The sequence below is a fragment of the Schistocerca cancellata genome, chromosome 2 (assembly GCF_023864275.1).
Source record: "Schistocerca cancellata isolate TAMUIC-IGC-003103 chromosome 2, iqSchCanc2.1, whole genome shotgun sequence".
Taxonomy (NCBI): domain Eukaryota; kingdom Metazoa; phylum Arthropoda; class Insecta; order Orthoptera; family Acrididae; genus Schistocerca; species Schistocerca cancellata.
This window is the reverse complement of record NC_064627.1, coordinates 942,565,777-942,577,870: the sequence shown is the minus strand read 5'-3', so window position 1 is coordinate 942,577,870 and position 12,094 is coordinate 942,565,777. Positions and strand designations below refer to the sequence as shown.

General features: G+C 44.7%; 1 protein-coding gene across 1 annotated transcript in view; it reads right to left on the bottom strand.

Annotated features, from left to right (window-relative positions):
* LOC126148844 (ras-related and estrogen-regulated growth inhibitor-like) overlaps positions 1 to 8,914 on the bottom strand; it is a 167,943-nt gene extending 159,029 nt beyond the window's left edge. The window contains exon 1 of the mRNA XM_049915779.1: positions 8,810 to 8,914. The gene's annotated coding sequence lies outside the window, so the exon portion shown is untranslated. The remainder of the gene's footprint in view (positions 1 to 8,809) is intronic.
* Positions 8,915 to 12,094: the final 3,180 nt, after the last annotated feature.

Sequence of the window (12,094 nt, the reverse complement as noted above, 5' to 3'; positions counted from 1 at the left end):
ATATAGGCAGTCATTTTTCCCTCGTTCTGTTTGGGAGTGGAACAGGGAGAGAAGATGCTAATTGTGGTAGGAAGTACCCTCTGCCACGCACCTAATGGTGGGTTGCGGAGTATTTATGTAGATGTAGATGTAGAAGTTAGGGCAGTGTAGTGTTATGTCGGTTCCGTGGGATCAGCACAGTAACAAGAGCCGACTTATGGAAGTGACAGAATGGAAGAAAGGAGCTATCGTGTTTGGACGTTTTCAATTACGGTTGTCTGAGTTGTTTTTATATCAGCGTGCCTCGAAGGAATGGTGCACCTCCCACAGAAATGTAACACGGAGTAGATCGTAAAAATAATCTAACCGATAACGGTCGTAGACAAGTGTCACGGCTTCTCAATGACAGTCGGTTTCAAGTCCGAAAGTTGTTGACGCTCTCAGTGAATGCAGGTCCATCTCGGCATCTCGGGGTCCTTCCGAGCTAACACTGTGTAGGAAATCCTTTGGGTGGGATTTTGGAGTAGCGTACCTTGCAAGAGGCCATTGCGCATAGCGGTACTTGAAGCAGCATGCCTGTATTGCGGCAAAAAGTTAATTAACTAACAGTGGGAGACAGGGGGCGAGTACTATGTTACAACGATTCGCGGTTTTGTCTTTTTTCTCGATAGCGCCTACGGCCCAATGTGTGTGTGTTTGTTGGGAGGGGGGCGAGAAGAAGTTCAGGCCGAAGAGGTTTCGCTGATATTTTGCGAATATTTCTCATACAATGATGACATTGCATTTTTAATGACGTCACCATGGACATTCTCGGAGCCTACATCTTCCTGATAAGTACGGCATGGATACTCTCGTCTTATGAAACATTAACAGCCGCATTCGTAGTGCTGCAGGAAGTCGTTGCTTGTTTGACGAATACTGAGGCTCTCAAACGCACCTCCACTGTTCCGCCAAGTCAACCGCCATTTATCCCATAGGAAATGTCCGCGACTATTTGGTACCGTGGTTGACGTACTGATCAACATCGCCGTCGTTTGGTAGCTGTGTGTGCTCTAATCTTCAATGATCGGCTACAGCTGTTTATAGAATACCTAAAGAAGCTTGTGGACTCTCTTCACCACTGAATTAAAACCATTATTAAGCCTAGACTCTTCGATAGCTCCACGGGATCTATGCGTGAAAGCGTGGCCTCAGCTAGGTGTGGCATTCCCAAAGAAACTTGTAGACTTTCTTCATCGAAGTGAGGCGATTACCACGTCAAAAGGCAGTGTTACACGGTATTAGCGTGACTTCTCCCGGAGATATTCGATTTTTCAAAATGGTTCAAATGGCTCTGAGCACTATGGGACTTAACATCCATGGTCATCAGTCCCCTATAACTTAGAACTACTTAAACCTAACTAACCTAAGGACATCACACAACACCCAGTCATCACGAGGCAGAGAAAATCCCTGACCCCGCCGGGAATCGAACCCGGGAACCCGGGCGTGGGAAGCGAGAACGCTACCGCACGACCACGAGCTGCGGACTTCAATTTTTCACCTGATGTGTTCAGAAACTGCAGAAGAAAGAACAACTGTTATTTCGTAACGCGTACAGTGCTAGTTTCTAAGGCATCAGGTTAGCCGGAACAAGTCTAATCCGTGCGGCGGATAAACAACCACTGGTATTGTACACTGCCCAACCAGAGTTTGGTTTTTAGGTGGTTTAGCACGCTCATTTTGGCGAATGACGGGTCGGTCCCCACACAGAACACAGTTTACTCGGTTCACAAGCAGATGGAAAACGCGATTTTCTCAGTTAGGGCCGGCCGTTGTGGCCGAGCGGTTCTAGGCGCTTCAGTCCGGAACAGGGGTGCTGCTACGGTCGCAGGTTCGAATCCTTCCTCGGGCATGGATGTGTGTGACGTCCTTAGTTTAGATAGGTTTAAGTAGTTCTACGTCCAAGGGACTGATGATCTCAGATGTTAAATCCCATAGCTCCGTTAGGTTAGCAACAGATGACTGAGGTAAAATGTGCTTAACTGCGTTTAGTTTCTCTCTTGGAACGCAATGCAATAGTGATTCTGCATCACGTGGGTTGGACAAATCCTTGGTTGCTTTCCGGAGGTATGTGACACCAGATGTCTACGGACTGGTCAGGTAATTCTAGCACATTTCGGACCAATAGTTTCTGGGCGCGGAGCAGCCGCCCTAGAGATGTTCTATCTGAATTACATCAAGAGAATTTGGTGGCCGAGACAACAATGTGAGTTCACTGTCACTCACCTCAAATCACTGTAAGAAGGTTCTGACCTTGTGATACGGAAAATCATTACTCTAGAAGATGTCATGGCCGTCAGGGAAGTCATCATGTATAACACTGATCTCACCGGCCTACGTTCGTATCCCGCTGCATCCGTCCATATGGATGACTGCGTGCCCGGGCACTACAATCGACATGGTGTAACGTGATTCTTTCGACCTGGCGACACGTTTTCGTTATTCCACGATCAAATCTCGATGATCCTGCACCCACTGCAATTGTAATCGACGATGTCGTTTGAGTTTCATGGAAAAACCATGGGGTCATCTATTGTGGTTCATCAATGCGCGCTGGACGGTGTGCTCCGAATCACTTTTGTTTGCTCCAGCATTGTACATTGCAGTAGATCGCTACCTATCATACTTTGCAGAGTGGGCAAGCCTCCTACCTGAGGCGTGGACGTCCAACATCCTACTCGTGATATCTACGTCCTTCGGCCACTTTCCACAGATGCTCACGCCAGTAGCTCGCTAACAGCCAACCACTTTGTGGTTTGCAGGATGCTCGTTTGCAAGTTCAGCTCCATAGTAATCCTTTCAGAGTTTCTTGTCAGTGGTGCTTCTCAATTGCGCATCGTTACAAGAATGACTCCCTATTCGTCTCTGATCGACTTGTACATTTTCCTACACGCGTCATGTGCCGACAACACCACCACGCATCCCTCAAACTCGCGGTGCGTAGTTATTGTAGTACTTTGTCGCATCAGTATATTTCTCATTAAATTACTAAAGGAAACACGTATAAAAAAGTTGTGACTGTAGAAGAGCTAAGCAGTTACATCGCAAGTGTCAGCGACGAGTGCATTTTCGTATTTAAAAAAAAAAAAAAAAAAAAAAAAAAAAAAAAAAAAAACACTGACAGGTGTCAGTTTCAACCTACTTCTTCCATTTCGCTGTCAGGCTATATTGCATAAGGCTCCTTTCGTAATGGATAAAAGTGACTCCGATTTTGGTGACGAAGTGTTATTATAGTGCCAGCACAGTTCCGCACGCAGCGAATTCTGCCTGATTCTCCAAAATCCTACAACAGAAACTAAAGTGCAATGACTATCCGCAGAGGTGCACAGAATCCATCTTTCTTGTGTGCATCTTCAAATTCGTATTTTTTTGCATTATTTATGGACTACGTTTTGACACACGATCTAGTTTTCTAAATTTGGCCGTAACGTGTCAGGTTTCATTACACTATCAAGTTACGATCAACGTACCGGGTGATCAAAAAGTCAGTATAAATTTGAAAACTTAATAAACCACGGAATAATGTAGATAGAGAGGTAAAAATTGACACGCATGTTTGGAATGACATGGGGTTTTATTAGAACCAAACAAAACCACCCCATATTGTTAAACGCGTGAAGATCTCTTGCGCGCGTCGTTTGGTGATGATCGTGTGCTCAGCCGCCACTTTTCGTCATGCTTGGCCTCCCAGGTCCCCAGACTTCAGTCCGTACGATTATTGGCTTTGGGATTACCTGAAGTCGCAAGTGTATCGTGATCGACCGACATCTCTAGGGATGTTGAAAGACAACATCCGACGCCAATGCCTAACCATAACTCCGGACATGCTTTACAGTGCTGTTCACAACATTATTCCTCGACTACAGCAATTGTTGAGGAATGATGGTGGATATATTGAGCGTTTCCTGTAAAGAAAATCATCTTTGCTTTGTCTTATTTTTTTATGCTAATTATTGCTATTCTGATCAGATGAACCGCCATCTGCCGGACATCTTTTGAACGTTTGTATTTTTTTGGTTCTAATGGAACCCCATGTCATTCCAAACATGTGTGTCAATTTGTACCTCTCTAACTATATTATTCCGTGATTTATTTAGTTTCAAATTTATACTGACCTTTTGATCACCCAGTATAATAGTTTTTGGGCTGTGTGTGGTACAGTTTCTGAAATAGTGCTCAGGCAATTACAACATCAGGTTTATAAGCGATCCATCTCTCACGAGAGGATTCTGAATTACGGTGATTCCATCTGTCATTGCATCTACAATGCCGAGCACAATCAAGAGATCCACGTAAATGTTGCCCATTGCGACGTAGAAACTCGAAATTTGGCTCAAATGTGCTTACGAACTAGCTCTGTAATGGTACAAAAGCGTGGTACCCTGCAACGTCAGCCTGGGGCTCGGCCTTGTCTCAAACAGCAAGGTATCGACATATGCGAAAAAAGGCCACACTGCAAAAGTTCACGTGAGTCGTAGAGTGGGTTAACGATGCTTCAGTGGCACCGTATTTCACCACAATTCTGCCCATCGTTTCCGTGGACGTGTCGCATGATGATAAGGTCGTCGCACACCCTGTTATCCACATTTCACCTCTTCTTTCGACGCCTTCGCTATGGAGGCCAGAACCGCAACGTCCAGCGTTGAGAAGACGCGGTTTTCTTATGATTGGCCAAGAAAAACATTGCAGACAAACCGGCGTTCAGAATCGACACGGAAAGGCTTCGTGGGCGGCATAAAGGGCGTTAATGAAACAACACCTTCCGTGGGGCTTTGATTCCCACACATCTCGCGGTCGAAAATGATATTTCGCAGTGCGATGAGCATCAGGACAACGTTTGACACTGCTAACCCCACATTATCGCTCCTGGTTGTCGGGCGACAATCAGGCTGGTATCCCACCTGTGTCTGGAGCGTCACCAGACACGTCTTCGGCCTTGAACCTCACTGAGTGGAGTAGAACTGTCTTCACTGGTGAGTCCCGCTTCGAACTGAGCCCCGAAGACCAGCGAAGACGTTTCTGGAGACACCAAGAAAGCGGTGGGATACCAACCTAACTGTCGCCCACCATACGGCCCGACAACCAGGAGTGATGCTCTGGGCTTCCGTTTCCTTCCATAGCAGAAGGCCTTTGGCTGTCGTCTGCGGCACACGGAACAGCACAGCGATACGTCGACGATATTCTACGCCCCGTTCCGTTACACTTCATGGCAAGCCATCCTGGGGATACATTTCAGCAAGATAATGCCCGCCCACACACTGCGAGAATTTCTAATGCTCGACTTCGTGCTAGTCAGACCCTGTCTTGCCAGGAGAGTCGCCGAATCTCTTCCCAACTGAGAACGTTTGGATCACTGCAGGCAGGACCTTCCAACCATCTAGGGATTTTAAAAAACTTCCTGGCAGATTAAAACTGTGTGCCCGACCGAGACTCGAACTCTCCGACCGAGTCTCGGTCGGGCACACAGTTTTAATCTGCCAGGAAGTTTCATATCAGCGCACACTCCGCTGCAGAGTGAAAATCTCATTCTGGATCTAGGGATTTTGACGGACTAAAGCGCCAATTGGACTGAATCTCGCACGATATCCCTTATGAAGACATCCAACAACTCTGTCAGTAAATGCTAAGCCGAATAATTACTTGCATAAGGACCAGAGGTGGACCAACGCATTATTGAATTGTACAATTTGTGAAACTATTTCTCTTGAATAAATCACAAAATTTTCCGAAACTCTGACCATTTTTTGGTCTTTATATGTATATAACTTCTTCAGATTTCCGTCCCCTTAGCGGTAGTCCTTTTCTTTCTTTTTCTTGTCTTGGGGTATATTTACGGTTTCGGGAATATCTCAGCGTCATTAGAGCTGAATGCAACAATGCACAGTATGCTCAAAAACCTTTTTCTACGCTTTATAGAGGAAGACAAGGGTAAGTATTAAACATTGTCTGGGCTACTGCCAAAAAGAAACAAACAAAAATACAAAAAGAGATAAAAATGCCCGCTTCTAAATTAGCAGCACGACCATGTAGCGTCTGATGATGTTCCCACTGAAGGATTCGAGTGTCAGAGGGACAGTTAGCACTCGCAGCACTTACACTGACAACTAAATCCTCGGCCGATTCTAGTCGAGTTTTGTAGCCAACACTCTTCAATTGTCTCTAGAGAAAGAAGTCTAGCGGCTTCAGATCAAGTAATGTGGGGCTTGGGGTGTGGGGCACAGAAGCTCAAGCTATTAATCCTTCCTGTCATGTTCCCAGTTGATATTTGTTGTCTCCAGTATACCCAACCCAGCACTTTCCACAGTACCCCGAAGTCTTTAGATATCATTTTCTAATAGTCTGTGTTCTGATAGTCCTTATCAAACACAGCTTCACCACACTGAGAAACCCACTCTCTGGGGGGATTGGTCACTCATAAAAATTAGTGGTCGAATGAAGTTCATTCTATCTCGTGGAGTAACGCGAGGAATATTTCTGGCGGCATATATCCATGTAGCCCAAGAGTTCCGGTTTGGTGGTAGTGACAAACGTAGTGGTAGGGTTGAGAGAGTGAAAGTTGAGAAGGATGGGGGAGGACGCAGATAGGGTGAGGAGAGCAGGCATGGGGAGTAAGAGATCGAGAGAATCACCCTCGCGATCCACAACTGTTCGGAGAATATTTGTTGTATTGTACTTCCACATTAAATTAATTACTTTTGTGATGTTTGTGACCTGCTCGTAAAGCGTAAAGTGCAGCGCGCTAGCGTACTAGATAATATCGACATAGTGTTACTCTGTACACTAAATGCGCATGAATCACAGTTATGACTCTGTGCAAGGACGAAAACTCGTACCTCTAAAGAGAACACTACGTCTCCTGTGCAACAGCAGCATACCTCAACTGCAGTTCATGTGGCCATCACACGTCAGTTGGTAGGTTTTACCGCTGTTAGTGTGACTACAGCGCCATATAACAAATAATTCTGTGTGACTTTCACATCTGAGTTAATCTTCGGCATTTTCCTAATCGAGGCTTATGAAGATGTAACAAAGGACGCACGTACAACCAGACAGTGGTTCATGACCCAACGTACTTTTCAAGCATGAAAATGTAGGTTTTTATGGACGCGTTGTTGACTATATTTACAGATGAAGCAATGTCATTAGTGTGACATCACTGGACGCAACAGCGATTTAATCCGTGGAATATGACTCAACCGTTTTCAGGGATCTGTGCAATTCTTCTGTTATGGTTACACGCACATGCTGTTACTGTTTGGAAACTCTAATGCTTTAAAACTAATGAATCTGTGGTCGCTACTTTGCCCATCTTTCCCGAACTGAATATTTAGTTTATAAGAACACGAACAATGCTTTTTTAAAAACAACAGTTCTTCCTCTAATCAGTGAAAATTACGCTAGAAGTCGAACGAAACAGACATCGTTTTTAGCGTGTAGTTACTGTGTCAAATAATTTGCGACGTACCTAGGCATGTCTCATTGATGTATGCTTAGGTAGTATGAAGCAACATAAGTTCGTTACATAAGCGTGTAATATTAACACCGAAACTTAAATTGTGAATGTATTTGCCGGCAGTTGTGGCCGTGCGGTTCTAGGCGCTTCAGTCTGGAACCTCGTGACCACTACGGTCGCAGGTTCGAATCCTGCCTCGGGCATGGATGTGTGTGATGTCCTTAGGTTAGTTAGGTTTAAGTAGTTCTAAGTTCTAGGGGACTGATGACCACAGATGTTAAGTCCCATAGTGCTCAGAGCCATTTGAACCATTTGTGAATGTATTTACACACTTTCTTCTACAAAGCATCCAGTAATTAATCACAGCATCTGGATTTATAGGAGGCTGTCGTCATCTGAGTTGCGTGGCTAAATACATGCACGAGTATAGTCTACTGAAATTTTTGTAGTAGTTATTAAGATAACTTTTCGCTAATATAATTTGCAGCAAAGTCCTGATTTATTTAATGTGTATGAAGTCTCAGGTAAGTGAAAACACTTTTTCTCAGTCATTATGTATTTTTGAAATGGCGATCTTTGAGTAATTAATCTTGTTTCTACACTTTATATCGAAGGTGTACATACACAAGACGTTGAAGTACTTCAACGGGAGAGGAACGTCAGGAACATGTCGGTAATATAAATGTGAAAAGGAGTGATAAGGAAAGTAAAAGTCACTTGCGAATTTTCGACGCACGTTCTTTTACGAACAACTACAGATACATTAGTTTTAACATCGTACATTGTACTACTTCGTAAGCGTATAGAACAAGTATTGTGGAAGTCCACCATATACTAAAAGTGCTGTCAGTAATAACATCATTAAGAAATTAAATAAAAGCACATTTAAAAGTAAAAGGTTAGAAAAGATAAAGAAACAACTGAAATTTGTTAAGTATGAATGAAGAAAATGCGTGGAACTCCGAGAGATAATGCAGGATTAATAAACAAACCATGGCAAGATGACTGTTGCTGACTTATTCGTGCTGAAGAACAAAACATTTTTGCATGTCAGCTTTAACTATAGCTCTTTCTTACAAACGAGGAACCACCCGTCAAAACAGCATTAATATACAAAAAGGCTCGTTGTTGACCTGTGAGACGGGGATTAACGCCTTTGAAGTTAGTGTACACTTACGAGTATACGAGTTCGCGACCAATGTAGCTCATAGAATGTTCAAGCGAGGCTCTCCGCGTCGGTTTCTCAACCGAACAGCTCACGAGCCACACGCGAGCTCGTTGCCCGCAAGTGTACTTGTACGTCTCCTTCGTAAGTTGTCGGTGCGCGCTACTCACCTGCTGCCCCTGGGAGGCCTACCGCACCGCATCACACACGCGTCTGTAGCGGTGCTAGTTCAGGCTGTGCGAGCGATGTGCTGTGCTGTGCTGAGGGGACGCTGGCGGCCACTGCGGCTACACGCGGCCGCCGCGCCGCTTATAGCTAGCAACCGTTTCCACGACAACGGCGCTCCGGAGCGTCTCCAAGCCGCCGACGATGGCGCTGTGTGTGATGGCCTCCCTCACTAACTTATCTTGCGAATGGTTCTCAGCTAGAAATGAGACATGCATCTGCATTTCAACGTCCACTCTCTGATATGTACGTTACTATAAGTAATGTGAAACCATGAACCATCAAATCTGCCTGTAATATTATCACTGTAGTGTGCCGAAACTGTATTCATACAACTGAAGGCAGAGTCCATATCCTAAATATAAAATACTGATGTCAAGTCTTTAAAAAAGGAAAAAAAACAAATACACTACTAGCCATTAAAATTGCTACACCAAGAAGAATATTATGCAAGAACTGACATGTGATTACATTATCAAACAATTTGGTGCATAGATCCTGAGAAGTCAGTACCCAGAACAACCACCTCTGGGAGTAAGAACGGCCTTTATACGCCTGGCCATTGAGCCAAACAGAGCTTGAATGGCGTGTACAGGTACAGCTGCCCATGCAGCTTCGAAACGATACCACAGTTCATCACGAGTAGTGACTGGTGTATTGTGACGAGCCAGTTGCTCGGCAACCATTGACCGGACGTTTTCAATTGGTGAGAGATCTGAAGAATGTGCTGGCCAGGGCAGCTGTCGAACATTTTCTGTATCCAGAAATGCCCGTACAGGACCTGCAACTTGCGGTCGTGCGTTATCCTGCTAAAATGTAGGGTTTCGCACGGATCGAATGAAGGGTAGAGCCACGGGTCGTAACACATCTGAAATGTAACGTCCACTGTCCAAAGTGCCGTCAATGTGAACAAGAGGTGACCGAGACGTGTAACCTATCGCACCCCATACCATCACGCCGGGTGATACGCCAGTATGGCGATGACGAATACACTCTTCCAATGTGGGTTCACCGCGATGTGGCCAAACACGGATGCGACCATCGTGATGCTGTAAACAGAACCTGGATTCATCCGAAAAAAATGACGTTTCGCCATTCGTGCACCCATGTTCGTCGTTGAGTACACCATCGCAGGCCCACTTGTCTGTGATGCAGCGTCAAGGGTAATCGCAGCCATGGTCTCAGAGCTGATATTTCATGCTCCTGCAAACGTCGTCGAACTGTCCGTGCAGATGGTTGTTGTCTTGCACACGTCTCCATATGTTGACTCAGGGATCGAGACGTGGCTGCACGATCCGTTACAGCCATACGGATAATATGCCTGTCATCTCGACTGCTAGTGATACGAGGCCGTTGGGATCCAGCACGGCGTTCCGTATTACCCTCCTGAACCCACCGATTCCATATTCTTTACTAACAGTCTTTGGATCTCGACCAACGCGAGCAGCAGTGTTGCGATACGATAAACCGCAATCTCGATAGGCTACAATCCGACATACATCAAAGTCGGAAACGTGATGGTACGCATTTCTCCTCCTAACACGAGGCATCACAACAACGTTTCACCAGACAACGCCGGTCAACTGCTGTTTGTGTACGAGTATGAGAAATCGGTTGGAAACTTTCCTCATGTCAGCATGCTGTAGGTGTCGCCACCGGCGCCAACCTTGTGTGAATGCTCTGAGCAGCATCTTCTTCCCGTCGGTTAAATTTCGCGTCTGTAGCACGTCATGTTCGTGGTGTAGTAATTTTAATGGCCAGTAGTGTACGTAATAGGAGACATATTTCAGAGGTGCCGTATGGGAAGTACAGTGTGATTCTGTTGCCCCTACCTGTGGGATTTAAGGAACATGCAACGACTTCAAAACAATGTGCAATATATTTGTAGTCTCTCACTTGCTACGTCAGTGCTGTTAAATACTATTAGTCCCACAGAAAAAATGAACAGGCCCTTTTTTTAGGAAATTTAATGTATTAAATTTTGTGTTGGGATATGTTTTTGCTAAAGGCTACAGTTTTCTAGTTATTGAAGGAAAACGCATTTCATAGTTACTTTTGTACGTTCTCTTGAATACCTCGGAAACTACGGCCTCTACTTGACTACAGATATTGTGAAATCATGAAACATCAAATCTGCCTGTAATATTCACAGTGTAATATGCCATAACTGTATTCACACAACAACTGAAACCAGAATCTGTATTCAAAATGTAATGCAATAATATCATTGTCTTAAAAAAGTGAAAAAATCAGCAAATCTGTATGAGGACAAACGTATCAGAGGTATTATAACTGGGCATGCAAGGCGATTCACTTGCCCCTACCTATCGGTTTCATGCAGCCTGCAACGCATTCGAGAACCACAAGTGAGATTTTTCATTATTCTCGCTTGCTACGCACAATGTATTAGACCCACAGAGAAAATGAACAAAACATTTTCCTAGGACATTAAATGTACTTAAATTTTGTACCGGGATGCATTTTCACAGGAGGCCACAGTTTTCGAGTTATTAAATAAAAACGCACTTGAAGGCAATTTCTGCGTATATTTCTTGAATAATTAGAAAACTACAGTCTAGTTAAAATGTTTACCAGTACAAAATTTAACTAGTTTAAATTTCTTACAAAAAGATATTGTTTATTTTTTCTGTTGAACTCATAGTTTTGCGCATAGCGAGCGAGACAATATAAGAACTGTTCATGTGGTATTTGAAGGCATTGCGGGTTGCATAAAACCACTGGGCAGGGACAGCTGAATCATCCTGTATGCCTACATTAAGTGAGAGGACGTTGTACAATGCACTGTGTTGTGTATGTCGCAGATGACGCTCTCGGGGGAATTCGGGTAAAAAAAAAAAATATCGTTACACAAGAGTTTTTTCGGAATGAGAAATGCCTCGATTATTCTCACAATAAGGTGCTGCAGATAGGCCTAACTGTGGTATTTAGTCTATGGCTTATTCTGCTTTGGTAATAAGATGCTTCACCATGTCAGCCAAGTTACACAGGTAGCCGCGCGTATTAACGCGACTGCTTCCAGCACGGTTATTAACGCGACTGCTTCCAGGACGGTAGGGTTGGGAAGGGACCGGGGGGGGGGGGGGGAGGTACGTCGGCCCCGGATCGAATCCTTCCATTGGATTAACGACGTGGAGTAGATGTGCCGGCTCATCATGGATGCCGTTTTTAGGCGGCTTCCCACATCGCCCTTGGTGGTTTCCATGTTCCGC